This window comes from Amblyomma mixtum, chromosome 1 (genome assembly GCF_055824585.1).
Source record: "Amblyomma mixtum isolate Tamu chromosome 1, ASM5582458v1, whole genome shotgun sequence".
In the NCBI taxonomy this organism is placed as follows: domain Eukaryota; kingdom Metazoa; phylum Arthropoda; class Arachnida; order Ixodida; family Ixodidae; genus Amblyomma; species Amblyomma mixtum.
The window spans coordinates 39684087-39698664 of NC_143012.1; the positions used below are offsets into that span (position 1 = coordinate 39684087).

The 14578-nt window shown below is 49.7% G+C and overlaps 1 protein-coding gene across 2 annotated transcripts in view; it reads left to right on the plus strand.

Moving 5' to 3' along the window:
• LOC149366099 (rho family-interacting cell polarization regulator 2-like) overlaps positions 1-14578 on the plus strand; it is a 146030-nt gene that overhangs the window by 27695 nt on the left and 103757 nt on the right. The gene's annotated exons all lie outside the window — the stretch shown is intronic.

Genomic DNA, 14578 nt, shown 5'->3' on the forward strand with positions numbered 1-14578 from the left:
GAACCAGACTTCGTCCGAATAGGGGTTCCGCCCCCATTGTTCGGTATTTCACGGGCTCTCCTGCCATATAAGTGTGCGCTATGCGCTGGTTTTTTGTGTGTTTGTGTCTGAGCTTGTACGTTTATTTGTGTGTATGCTTGCGTTCGTGTATGTGTGCTATCTAGCGAGCGCGCGTAATAGTGCCCGTTCATGTCAGCCTGCGCGCGCGCTCTAGAAGACCTCGGAGGTCGAGGTCACCGAGCCCAAATGGCTAGCCTTCATCCTCATATGTTCGAGTTTCTCTCTCTCTCTCTCTCTCTCTCTCCATTTGCTTCCTCCTTTCCCTTTCAATTCCGAGCTTCTCTAAACGGGCGCCGAACGCTTCGCGGCTCAAGTCGTGCAGCAGGCGCGCTTTTGAGCTGCGCCGTAAAGCGCGACTTCAAGCACTCGGCCGCTCATGGTTTTGGCTTGGATTGCTTGACTTCCCTGTGGCATTGACGTCTTCGAGACACGTGCCCCGACTTGCTGTAACGCATTGCTTTGAAGTTGCCGCGTTTCAGACTTCGTTCAGGAGAATGTTTGGAAGGCTTCAGGGGGGGAAAAAATAACTCCCCCTCCCCCTTGCTAAACATTTGACCACCACCAGATAAAACTCGTGTTTGCACTTACTGACATCGTGGTACACTCGCTGCAGTGTGCCTTTAGTGATTATGGTGCTCGGCTGATGACTCGAAAGACGCGGGTTCGATCCCGGCCGCGGTGGTCGCCTTTCGATGGTTGTGAAATGCCAGATTGGTTTGTTGCAGTTGAGATTAAGATTAGATTAAGGTGTTTGCGGGGATACGGTGGTCGCATCTGGCAAAGTACAGGGTTAATTGAAGAGATATGGGAGAAGACTGCCCTGCAGTGGGTGTAGTCAGGCTGATGAGGGTGATGATGAAATTCTAGAGGCTCGTGTACTGTGCGATGTCAGTGCATGTCAAAGAAGCCAGGCGGTAGAAATTATCCCGAGCCTTCCACTGCGGCGTCCCTTGTAGCCTGAGTCGTTTCGGGACCTTAAACCTCATAAATATCAAACCAGACACCGTGGTACGAAATTGATGGAGGTGAGTCTCGTCTTCGCAATTCATCAGCAGACGCTCGCCGCTGGCGCCGTGGCCTCATCTCCAAATTCTCCCGAACTGCGGGATTCCAGGAAATCCCGCCTCAGCCGCGGAAGAGCGGCTGTTGGAGGGTCGCTTTCCCTCACGCCGAGGCTGCCTTTTCTCCCCCATATTCGTACTCTCGGAGAGGAGGGGTAGCGGAGGGAGAGAGTTTCTCCTTATGAGAAGGCGGGTGGTTCTCGCCGAAGCCACGACTGTTCGTAATTTACGACGGCCATATCCGTCGGCTTCTACCGAGAACCGTCCTCTAGCAAGGCTCGTTTTGGGGTGCTCGGCTTCTAGGTCACGTGGAGTATAGTAACAAGAGGGGCATATAACTTCGCCACAATTTCGGACGGCGCAGTTTGGTCCAGCCTCTCGTCCATACAGGCAGCGTCGATCGCAGACTGTGTTCGCACGGACGGAAGCTATAGTTTCGTTTTTTTGCAATATGTTGGAGGACTACGGGTCACTCGGCTCCGTCCAGTTATCAAATGAGAGAATTTTTCGGGACTGCTGCCGTGATTGTGAAGCCATGCCGGCTTCGTGTTAGGTGTGGAGCTTTTTTTTTTTTGTTCCTATTTCCATCGAACGGAAGACCGTTACAAAAATGCATACTAAGATGCAATTAACGGTTTATAGAGTATTTATTGAGTTTATGAAAAGTCTATTAATCTAATGACTTCGGTCTATAAAAATTCAATATGTTATTGACCGATATGACCCAATATAAATTTAATTGATTACAAGTGAATTAAAACTCAAGGAACAAAAATTGATTTACAACCGATTTCTCACAAATGATGGAACCACCCGCAACCACAGCTCAGACGATTCCCATTTCAGCTGAACAGCCTTTATTCATATTATATCGGCTATGAGAGAGGTCACGATGTTGAAGTTGGTTGTAGGTTGTGATTCGAAAAATTCTGCTCATGAGGTCGCTTGGCAAAGTAAAATGTAACGTATAACTGAACACAATATTCTTTTTTGGTACTAAGAGAGAACTGTGGTACGAAACTTTCTCGTCAGGTTGGAATTAAATTGCACTATATAGGGGAGAGATAACTTGTGTTACCGATTCATAAATGTGACAGCACAATGGTGTGCCGGTAGCAGGATAGCGTGGCGGTCTACAGATGCGTGAAGTACGCTTTTCTTTCGGTACTCACTTGAGTTGGAGAGAATCCGCACGGCGGAGCCTGTCATTCCGCGCTACAATAACATTTGGATCTTTGGTGGTAATCTTTAGAGGTAAGTTTGCCGAGGGAGGCAGGGCGCGGCTAGCAACCGTGTGGTTGGAGTTAAAGGTGCACTGAAGAGGAATCTGAACTTGTCTTTTTGCCGCGGGAACTCGATCTACACGTTCCTAGCATTCTTAGAAACTGCAACTTATTGCCCTGTATGGCCGATTTCCCAAATTAAATCGAATTAACGGCCGGCTCCCGCCCTTTTTTTTTTATTCTGCCTCGTACGGTGGGCGGAGTCGACCAACGCGTGGAGTGCCTTTCACCCAGTCCCGTGGCGGCTTGCCGCTCTGCCATCGGCGGAGTAATACGTAGTAGTCCGTAGTAGCAAATAGTCCGCGCGTATTTTTATTTCTGCGGGCTTATTTTGCGGCTATATTACCTGGGAATGAAACTATTTATTCATGGAAACCTAAAAAACAAAATAAAGCGAAAGCAAAGCCTCCACGGAGCTGGCTGAAAGGAACTTCGCGCGTTGGTCGACTCCTCCCACCGTACGAGGCAGAATTCAAAAAAAAAGGGCGGGAGCCGGACGTTAATTCGATTTAATTAGGGAAATCGGCCACACAGGGCAATACATCGCAGTTTCCAAGAATGCTCAGAACGTGTAGATCGAGTTCCCGCGGCAAAAAGACAAGTTCAGAATCCTCTTCAGTGCACCTTTAAGTGTAATGTGTGTTGTCCGTTGGTGGACTTTGCCTAGCCGACGAAACGGTAATGAGGATAATATCCTCTTTCTTACATAGACTTTGCTTTCAGACAAGTTTTAGGTTGCTTTAGACCCTGCCAGGTTCAGCTTACAATGGCGGACTAGCTGTCCGGATCCAGAGGTTCTAGCGAACCCTCTGCTGCCCAGACCCCGCAGCCGCTGGGTTCTGAAGGCCTCATAGGAAGCCCTCTAGCCAACAGCGTCGACCGATTCTCGTGACGACTTAGCGTGACGTCACAGGGGATTGGCAGGGGCAGTAGGATTAACCACGACATAATGACAGCCGATCGACGCCATTGGCTGGAGAGGCTCCTTTGAAGGCGTATATGCAGCATCGTCTTGCTTTACGGGCTTTCGAATCATAACGGATCAATGAACCATTGACAACGACTGAAGGGAGTTAACAAAACAGGAGCTATATTGTAGAGGCAAGGTTGCAAATGTCTTCTTTTGACGACTCTTTCTTTTCGTTCTGCCCCCGTCGACCGTCCTGCTGACGTTCGATTCCGGAAGTTTTGTCCCCGTACCCTCCCTTCCGCACGGTCGCCTGTCCTCGTGTACTGTTACTTTCGACCGGTGCCAGTGGGTCGGCACAGGCTCCGAGATGCAGACCGCTCAGTGTCCAATCCCGCAGCTCCCTTATGAGTCGCTGTTCGTTCAAGACGGTCTTGGCTTTAGCTGTCGTTTCTTCGCTGTTGCTTTTTTTTTGCGACTCGTTCCTTTCCGTTGGCCAGATAGCAGCGGCACTGGCGCGCTTTATCTTTACATCTGTTCCTTTACAGCTTTCTCTCCCTGTAGTGCGCCGTTCCCACGCGCGGAGGATGTCACAGAAAGCGGCTTTCCTTTAACCGGCGGTGGAACTCGACGACGAGATGGCTAAGAGCGCGTGGATACGGTACTCGAGCAACCTGGACAGAGCGGAGGAGAGAGTCAAATGGCCGGCACAATACCGGAGGTGGAGTAGTACAGTGCGGAGGAGGCGGGGGGGTCTTCGATTAATGCGGGCGGGAGGCCGTGCGCACTTGTGCGTGCGGTAACTTTTCGGACGGCGGGCGGCGAGGTCGAACGGGTCGAAGACAATCGCCGAATGCTTGACCTCTCTCCCCGGCCGGCCGCGTTGAGCGAGGGGAGAGTAATAGAAGAGGCCTGTTCGCGGCCGGGTCGCCGTTGTCTTCGTCGCGAACGCGGCTGCTGCTGCTGGTACTGATGCGCGACGCATGGTTGAGGGGGTCGTACGGCGAGGGGGTGAGAGGGCGGCCCCGTTTCGTTTTGTATAATTTTTTCACTGCATGCATTGCCCATGCAGTGTTGGCCGAGTGCCGCGCTATCTTAGCGCGCCGCGTCGAAAACAATGAGCGCATCGTGGTGCGGTATAAACGTCTCACGTCCGAGCGAAATGCAAGGCTGAGACGTTTAAGGGACGCCGCTGGGTCGGGGAAGGCTGGAGGAAGGTTGAAGGCGGGAGTTTGTCCGAGAAAGGGCGCGCTACTATGTTGCCGTCGTCGTGTGTGCGGTTAACGTTTCTGTAGCAGAGCGACGGTGGAAAATAAAAAAGACGTAGAAGAGGAGGGACAGACAATAAGAAAGTCAGGTCGACGGTGCTGGGTGTTTATTTTCTATGGTGAGCACTGTTTCGTCGCTCTATTTGAATGCCCAGGTGCGTGTGAAGCATGACTTACGGTTACCCAGTAGCTATGAGAGTCTGAAGCAACAGACGGTCATGTTTGCAGGTTCAGGAAGCAGACATGTCCGCTCCGTGTCCGCTTCATGTCCGCTTCATGGCCGCACTTCACGTCCGCACTTCACGTCCGCACTTCACGTCCGCACTTCACGTCCTCGCTTCACGTCCTCGCTTCACGTCTGCGCTTCACGTCCGCGCTTCACGTCCGCACTTCACGTCCTAGCGAGGCTTGAGTTACTGCATTGTCATGAAGGCTCCGGTTGTCACCCGTGTAACAGGTTCAAATACCGCGCGAAAATTGGCTGCTTACGAAGAGTCATCTAGTGGCGTCTAGTGGAATTAAGGGACTTTAGCTTCCGATGGCGGGGCCACAGTGACCCGCGCCAATCTTACACCGTGGTTGCGCCGATGAAAGGACGGCTGGATGCGATGCACAAAAAAAACTGAAAGCCGATCCAGTTGGTATTGGCTCACAGGTCGCACTTCCTCAGTTGCTATGGCGTTCGGCTATTGGGTATGAGTTAACGGGTTCGATCCCGACCGTGGCGGCCGCATTTCAGAAGGTCGCAGAATGCGGAAACGCAACTTGTGTTGTTGAGTTATAACCCATGCCTTGCACTGTGGTGTGCCGCATTAGCGCTGCTCCGATTCGTAGCAATCCAGTAACTATTTATTGATAGGTAATAAAAAGAGCAGTTCGACGAGGTGAGGGCGACATAAAAGATACGGAGGACAGAAACGTCAGTTGACAGTCTAATCAGCGCTGCTAAGTTCTGAAGGCACCGCAAAGTTCCGTACCCGCAAAGTTCCGTACCTTCAAGTTCCGTAGAGTGAGCAGTTAGTCTTGAAGTCACTACAACGCCTTATGTGCACCAAAAGCTGCTCTGTTGTTTCTTCAAACACCGCGTAAAGCAGACTAAAGACAGAGAAGGAAGGCTTTATTTTAAGGCAAAACTAAGACGTACACCACCTCTTGAAGACCTGCCCAGGCCTGAGGTGTGTGCCAGAATTGAGCACAATGCTCTATTTAGTATCTCCAAATTCCGCATATTGTGCGAAGTAAGTTTTGAAGGCACTCCCACGCCTCCTGCATGCCAGTATGCATAATAAATAACCACTTATTATTGCATGCCAGTAAGTGCGTATACGTGCCCCGTGTTCTGTGCGCCGACAACGGTCGGCGGAAGCTGTGCTTGTTCTACCGCCACACACCTGCGGCACTTCTCTGGACAATTATCGACGGCTGAAGGGTGTGTGTTTCGTTCTGCCACGGCCCTCGTTACCCTCATCCCCCTCCCCCACCTTCTGTCGCTAATAATAACGGCACGAAGTAGGTTGGTCACGACCCGTACAGCCGCACCGCGATGGAGGAGGAGAGGACAACCTCCCCGCACAAACCGACCGGCTGGCGGTCCTCGCCGTTTTTGTTCAATGCGAGGCCGCTTCGTTTGTCTCAATTTTGAATCTCCTCGCAAATCTCGGCTCGAAGGACGCGCGTTCGATCCCGGCCGCGGCGGCCGAATTTCGATGGAGGCTAAATTCTAGAGGCCCGTGTTTACTGTGCGATGTCAGTGCGCGTTGAAGAACCCCAGGTGGTCGAAATTTCCGGAGCCCTTCACTACGGCGTCCCTCATAGCCTGAGTCGTTTTGGGACGTTAAACCCCAATCAACCAAAACCAAACCTTTGGCAAGGATGCACTTGGCAGGACCTATGTCGTTTCTATACCTTCTTACGAGAAACGAACATTTAGACAGACTGTGTGAAATCTCCGAAGCATTAAGTCTGGTCTAAACCGGTGCCTGGCGTAGTAATAATGCGTGAGCATTATGTAGCTATGTCGCGTCAGCAAAAGTGTCCGCAAAACGTGTCCGCACGATTACGTCGTTCTCTGAAGATAATTGTGTGAAAGTGTGCATGGAAAGTACATAGACGTCAGAACAGCCACGGACGTCGATATAGTATGTGGACGTCTTGCTTTCGCATTATACTCCAGCGCTGAAAGTTCTGTCTTAGTTCGTTATGCGCACTAATGAACACATTAGTGAGCATCTCGCGAGAAATATACCTTGAAGTCTTGTTCCGCGGGGTGCAGTGAAATCTTGATTTTCAGCGGGGACGTATGCGAAACTTCCTCGGGTCCTACTGTCCTTGCAGACCCGGGTTTGAAGGGACATTGAGGGTAGCTCCATCCAGTTATTGTTCGCAGCAAAAATTGATTTTTGTCCCACACATACAAAAAAAGCGCTTATGTATTAGCAAGTTGAATTTAAAAATTATTCAGCAACTGGATCCTTCGAATTCGTTATGTCCACACGGAAAAGTACTGGTCGCCGCCATTTTGAAGTGAGTGAATGATGAATGAATGAACTTTATTTCCGTCATCATGGGGCCTCACGGTCGGGGCGCAGCAGTTAGGAGGGGGCTCCTCCCAGCCGGCTCTCAGCACCGGAGACCGCGGAGAGAGTCTTGTGGTAAGCTGTCTCCGCCTGACGGATGATGAGTCTCTGCTGATCCGGGTCGTGGCTTCGGATCAGCGCTTCCCAGGTGTCAAGGTCTGGGATGATTTGTGATTTAGCCCCAGGAGAATCCTGACACTCCCAAATTAAGTGATTTTGCGAAGTGATTCTGTGGCAGCTACTGCAGAGCTGAGGCTTCCCAGTGTCTTCATCGTGTAGTATAAAGTAGGGAAAGAATCTGTTGACGTGAATAGCAGTGTAGTATAGCATCTGAAATCCGCGCCCCAAAATCGGTGTCGACGCATGCATTTTAGTTGCAAAATCGGCCGGCGATGGCGACACTTGTACTTTTGGTTTTTTTGCTTGTCAAAGCGCCGTTTTCACTGAGACCGGCCCATGTCAGCCTATCGGTATACAGGTAAACTTTATCTTCAGTGCCACTTTAAGACACTCGAACATATGGGCTGGCGCTTCAGAGAATGTGCTATCTAGGGTCACGTGGTCGTGATGGCGCTTTGAAGGTACGATTTTTGTTTGACCATGAATTCAAGTAATATTCGGTTATCGCCATCACTTAATTCTTCGTGCCGCCGAGGACGGCAACTCTTGGAGCGACTTTTTTGGATAACATGGCTTCTTCCCAGAGGGGGGGGGGGGCGTATTTTGGAATTATCCACAAGGTTTAATGATGGATAAGGAACTTTTACGTGCCGATGCAACACTATCGGCGATTAGGAACGCCATAGTGGAGGGCTCCGGGTTAATTTCCCCCCTTCCCCCCCCCCCCCCCCCAGCTGTTTGCCCCCATCCGTATTTTTTTTTTTTTGTCGTATGCTGACATAGCACAGCACACAGGCGCCTTTTGCATTTTGTCTCTTTATAAATGCGTTTTCCGCGACGACTGGATTGAACCGCGTTTTCAGGCTGGGCAGCCGAGCGCCGCATTCATTCAGCCACCGTGGCTCGTGGTACAACACACACAATAGGCAGCAGAGAGCCCGCGATTAAGTGATCTCATGAATCACGAGTTAATGATGACTGCTCTGACCTTGCGTATTTCGTGATGAAGCCCCCTCCCTCCCCCCCCCCCCCCCCCTTTTTTTTTGAAAATGCGCTTTCTGTCTGCTTGCGCAATGGTGGTTGTGAACGTGGAATGCGTTTAGACGGTTATCAAGCCGCGTTCTGTCGGGGTTGGCCTGCATTTATTGCATTCACAGACGGGCGTTCCTTTGCGGTTTGTGCTTCCTTATTGCGACCGAGCGGCTTGCGAAACTCGGCCGAAAGTGCTTTTATGCTTGGATTCATTTAAGGGATTGATCTTCCATCACATGCTGGCCTTCGATTGAATGAATGAATGAATGAATGAATGAATGAATGAATGAATGAATGAATGAATGAATGAATGAATGAATGAACCATCTCTGGTAGGGTGGGGCAGGCGTGGATGATAACTAACCAGGACGTTTAAGAAATTTTCTACTGATTCGCGGGGACTCAGTGGATACGGTGTTCCGCTTCTAGGCTCTTGGTCGTGGGTACGTATCCTGGAGGTGGCCACATTTCGACCTACGAAATTCCAGTCCGGGTGAGCCCCCCCCCCCCCCACCCACCGGAAGCGAATAATAGCCAATTTTTTTGACGTCTCCTAATGGAACCCATAAATCCACACCTAGTGCAGGTTAAAGGACCCCTGATGCGGTTGAAATTAAATCCGGAGTCCTCTATTTTACTGAGTCGTTCGTAGCTTACATTTTTGCTTGGAGACGCAGTAAACCCACGAACTTGTGTGGTACAGATGCGGGCCGTTTCGGGAGATTCCATTCCAACTGGTTCGTGCGAGGTTGCCAAAGTTCTTATTGTACACCTATTCGTACAGCATCGTGTACGCGACCAGAAAGGTGGCTCATGTGAGAACTGGAAAGTCGGTTCAACCACTGCGCTATAACTGGATCTCTGACGATACATCGACGAAGCAAGTATCGTTGGTTGTAACAGCACGCAAGTTTATGCCCCGATTTGCAATGTCTGTAGCATTCCGTTTCGTACCTCACCACGTTTTCGCCACACCCCTTACCGAGCCCACGAGAATTAAAAACGAAACCCGGTGGAGTGGCAGGTTTTTGCGTGCGCACTAGTGCGCAGTCTCCATCTCGTGGTTGCATGCTGAGGCTGAAACGGGGTGTAGTTACGACAGGTCGATGTAGCTGTTGCTGCTGCTTCTCCTGCGTAATCGATATGAGCGATTGTGTTTAGCCGAGCGGCGGCCGAAACTCTGTTGGGAGTGGCTTGCGTGTGTTTGTTTCGATGTCGGGGCGCGGCTACAGCGGTGCGCGGCCGTTGGTGACGTCACGACGCCGTGACTCGAATTGCGCCTCGGCTCCAGAGGCAGGGCCTCGTTTTGCCGACGCGACGCGACGGACACTCGGTCGGTCGATGCATGCAGTCTTTCTTTCTTTCTTTCTTTCTTTCTTTCTTTCTTTCTTTCTTTCTTTCTTTCTTTCTTTCTTTCTTTCTTTCTCTCTCTCTTTCTTTCTTTCTCTCTCTCTTTCTTTCTTTCTTTATTTCTTCCTTCTTTCTTTCTTTCTTTCTTTCTTCCTTCCTTCTTTCTTCCTTTCTTTCTTCCTTCTTTCTTTCTTTCTTTCTTTCTTTCTTTCTTTCTTTCTTTCTTTCTTCTTTCTTTCTTTCCTTCTTTCTTTCTTTCCTTCTTCCTTTCTTCCTTCTTTCTTTCTTCCTTTCTTTCTTCGCTCTCTCCTTCTTTTCTATTTTTTATTTTAGAATCAACAGTTTTTATTAAGTTAATATTGTGCGCCACTTAATGGACAAAGGCAGGTCCTACAGCATGAGGCTTGATGAGGACATCCAGCCTATGGGTAGACGTGCACAAGAGCTGTTGCATTACCTCGGTCAGTAATTTTTTTTAAATTAAAAAATGAGTTAACAAGCTCGCACGAAAATATTGGTCTGTTTTTGTCTTACGCGTAGTTACAAAGAAGTGTTAAACAGCTTGGGGTACACTTAAGCCCCGCCTTAAAGGGTGTGACGCGTTACCGTTAATGGGTCCCGCTAGCGACTCCTCTTGCTCACGCAGACGCGGACACACTTCCTTCTTTCACAGTCACAATACATTCTGGGAGCTGTAAGCGATGTATGTTTTCTGCTGTTATTTTGCATCCAATTTTGTGGGCTTATAGTCGGATACAACTCAAGAAAGTAGCGGCTTTTCCCCGTTAAAGGACCCCCCTTCCGGCCAATGGCGTCGGCCGATTTCCATGACCCTGCTTAGCGTAACAGTGCAGGGAGGTGGCTATCCCCTTTCGTCTGCCACTCCCTGCTTTGTCACCCTAGCAGGGTCATGAGCATCGGCCGACGCCACTGGCTGGAATGGAGTCCTTCGATGGGGAAAAGTCGCTTTTTTCTTGAATTGCATCCGACTTATTAACTCACCTGGGCACTTTCTTCCTCATAATCTTCATTCTTTTCATGTTGCTTTAGTTATCTCCCCCTGCCTCATCTATTTCTCTCTTCTTTCTGTTTCTATCTCTCTTCCTCTCAGCCTTCCTTTCCTTCTCACTACCTCTTTCTCCTCTCTCTCTCTGTCCTTCAGTCTGTCGTTTCCTGCCTGCTGTCCGACGCGCTTTGACAGCTGTGCTTGGCGTAACCGTCGCCTGCCGCACGTGTTGTTCGTCTTCGTCCGTCACTCAGGAGGACAACACCGGCCTGCTCTTTGTCGTGCGTTCGTTCCCCGATAGGCGAGCGTGCGGCGCAGCTGCATTCTACGTGCGCCGTTGGCCGCCGAGTGGGATATCCTTGCCAGGGGAGAATGCGGTTGCAGCGACGGTCATGGCCGCCGGCTTGGCCGCTTGGGATTCTCGTACTGCGACCAATGCTCCCGTAGGCACACGCGCGCTGGAGATTCCGCGAATGCCGGCTGCGCTGCATCCATCAATTAGGCTTCACAGAAGACCAGGTTTGGTTTGGTTTATGGGGTTTAACGTCCCTAAGCGACTGAGGCTATGAGAGACGCCGTAGTGGAGGGCTCCGGAAATTTCGACCACCTGGGGTTCTTTAACGTGCACTGACATCGCACAGTACACGGGCCTCTAGAATTTCGCCTCCATAGAAATTCGACCACCGCGGCCGGGATCGAACCCGCGTCTTTCGGGTCAGCAGCCGAGCACCTTAACCACTGAGCCACCGCGTCAGACTTCACCGAAGAACAGTTGGGACATACCAAATCTTCTTTACGAGGGAAGGCGGTCCAGTGCAACCGGCGAACTTTGTGCCCTGTGGCCGACGTGCTGAGAAATTAAACAGTCGCTTTTCGAAGGCCGAGGAGACTTCATACGCTTGGGTAGGGTCAAGTAACAAGAAACCCGCGTAAGCTCTGAGAGATCAGTTCCACCTTCTGTGACTTGATCAGCGACTGCTTTTCTTCGTTTTCATTGATATTTTGCGTGACGAAATTTCGTTGACGCGGAATCAGATCGCCCCGTTGCAGGAAATTTCTGTACACAGATTGCAGAAGGTCCACAGACTTTTGTCCATAAAATGTAGAGACTTTCTATGGGCAAATTCTGCCATAAATCTATAGAGTGTCGATAGCTTTTGTATTGTCTGTAAACTAGCCTATAGTTTATGGTTTAACGTCCCAAAGCAACTCAGGGTATGAGGGACGCCGTAATGAATGGCTCCGGAGCCCTTCACTACGGCTTTTCGGATTGTGGAAATTTCCGGAGCCCTTCATTACGGCGTCCCTCATAGCCTGGCTTGCTTTGGAACGTTAAACCCCCATAAACTATAGACTAGTCTAGACAATGCAACTGCTATTGACACTCTATAGATTTATGGCCACATACTTTTAGTCGAATTTTGTCTGTAGACTACGAAGAGACAGAATGAACTATCTATAGACATGCAGGTGACAGTGCCTATAAGAAGTCTATCGAAAGTGTGTAGACTATTTTTATAAGGGCGAAGCGCCTTGTGTCTCGATCCTTTCCAACCATCCTCGCTTTATATTCAGTTGTATAAAGGACTTCTTTGTAAATTTTGAACAGTTTTCAGCGTTGTTTAACGAGTTGGAAGCATTCGCGCCGTGTGCTTGCTGTACCCTCCACCGCTCCTCCGACTATAAACCTTCGTTCTAGCACGGTGTAAATTAAAGGCTACTTACTCGCCGCTTCGTGTCACACGCGAAGCTAACTTGAAGTTTTTCGCTTGAACTGTGTAAGCTACAGGAAGGGAACGGATTCAAAGAAGCACACAGCGCGACGCTCGCAACAAAGTTTATCGAAAAACGCAGAAGACTGTTGCACGCGTATAAGAATATCGCGTACGGAAGATGCATTGTTGTCTCTCAGACGAAGAAGTAACGTACGAGTAATTCATTGCAATAGAACAAAACAAGCCGTGTCCACTATTTTCTAAACATTAGCATGCACTGGGCGTGAGAAGCGCCCATAGTTTGCGTAAAATACCAGTGTAAATGTCACGATAACATATTTATTACGTGTTAGGGAAGCCGACAGCCGCCGAAACCAAGGAAAGCATGGGCAAAGGTTTTTTTTTATTTGTGGTCTTTATCAATGTGGAGTTAGTAATGTAATCATTTTTACTTCTTGAAATTCCTTGTGTTCAACGCTTGAGCGAGTTTTCAACGTTTACTCAAGGATTTCTTGTTCAATTCAGTGGTCGTATAAGACGTTCTTGGTCTTCTTGGCAACACGTTCAATGCTTGTTCTGTTATTTTGCGTTCGTTCTTTTATGTGCCCCCCTCACCCCCCCCTTCCCGGGCAATTCGGACTTGAAGGAAGGACGCCACTATTGAGGATGGAACAAACACCGGCCTTCCTCTCTTTCCACCCTCGACGCCGTTTTTCCTCTTTCCTGGCATCTTTGCATTGTCTGGCATTGCTGGCCGTAACGCTGGCGAGTCCAACCGCCCGTGTCCGTGTATAATAAGCAGTGTTCCGCCCAGTTTTTTTGTCGGGCCTCTTAACGCCTCTCTCGCGACGCACCAAGGCGCTGCGTCGCCTTTTCTCATTTGCCACACACACGCACATGCACCTCTCCGTTGGTGTTTGTGTCCTTTCGACTCAGCGGCGCATCCTTTCCACCTTTAGCTCTGCGCGGTGTGTATGTATGTGTTTGTTCCATGCTCTGCCGTGCAACTCCGTTTTGTCTCTGTGTATAACGAGGTCCACCGCTAAGGACGCGGAAGTGAAGGTTCCTCCACCGCGACTCACTAATTTCCCACGGCTCGTGTCTCCTTTGTGTGTTTTTGTTTCTTCCCTGTCTTGCGCGACGCTGCTTTTGTTGTTTCGGTTTCGCGCCGTCGCGAAAGCGAAAAGGCGAAGAAAAGATGCCTTCTCATCAGATATCGAATTGGACATGCACGTTCACGCACGCGCAACCATGTAGGCATCTCTCGCTTTGCCTAGCGCTTTCTCTGAGCCGTCATGGAGGAAAAAAAAAAAATTCCTGGACCAAACCTCACGGATCGTAAACGCGCGCCGAGATAGTAGAGAGTTTTAGATTAGGGTCCGGGCGAATAGGGTGACCCTATCCGCATACGCTTAGCGTTAGGAGAACGGGCTCACTTTTACTGTCTACAGAATAGGGTCGCGGATGGTCGGTCGCTTTGCGTTGCTTGAAGGCAGCGCCATGATGGCGGGAAAGAAGCTTTCAGAACAAATACGTTAATATATATGCTCTTTTTTTTCTTTGTGTAAGTAAAACGACACGCAAACTATTGTAGTTACCAATTACTACTTAGGAAATGTGAAAAATGATGCAAGTAGTTTTTTTTTTATATAATGCGGACATGTTCAGTCCGAGCCAAGACTATCAACAGAAGGAGTTGGCGCCGCTATAGTGCCTAGAATAGCGCCGCTAACCGCCGATTGCCTCCGTGACCGCGCCTTGCTTTGTTTCTGTGCATAAGTTCTGCCCTCGCTTTGGCGCTAGCTGCGCAAGAAATGCGCAAGAAACGTGCAGCGCCATCTTGGACGGAAGCCACAATGGTAACTCTCGCGAATGTAAATAATTTTCAGTTTTGTTTACGTCCGTGCGAATAAAATATACTGCGTAAATAAGAAAAGTGTGTTACCGGGATGCCAATTCTTTGTGACTCCTTTCGGGCACCAAAATTGCAAACCTTTTTGGGGAGATCAGTAGTTCGAACCTCCCGCACTTTCTGAAGTCAATCGACGCATACTCGCTAAGCCTAGCAGCTCTGTAAACACGGAAGCTATATGCAGATTTGGCGTGTTTTATCGTTAATATTTGGTGGTTCAGGCAACTTCAGCCAAAGCGAAAGCCTCGTGCGCCTTTAGTTTGCCGTGAGCGTGAGCCACAGAGTAGC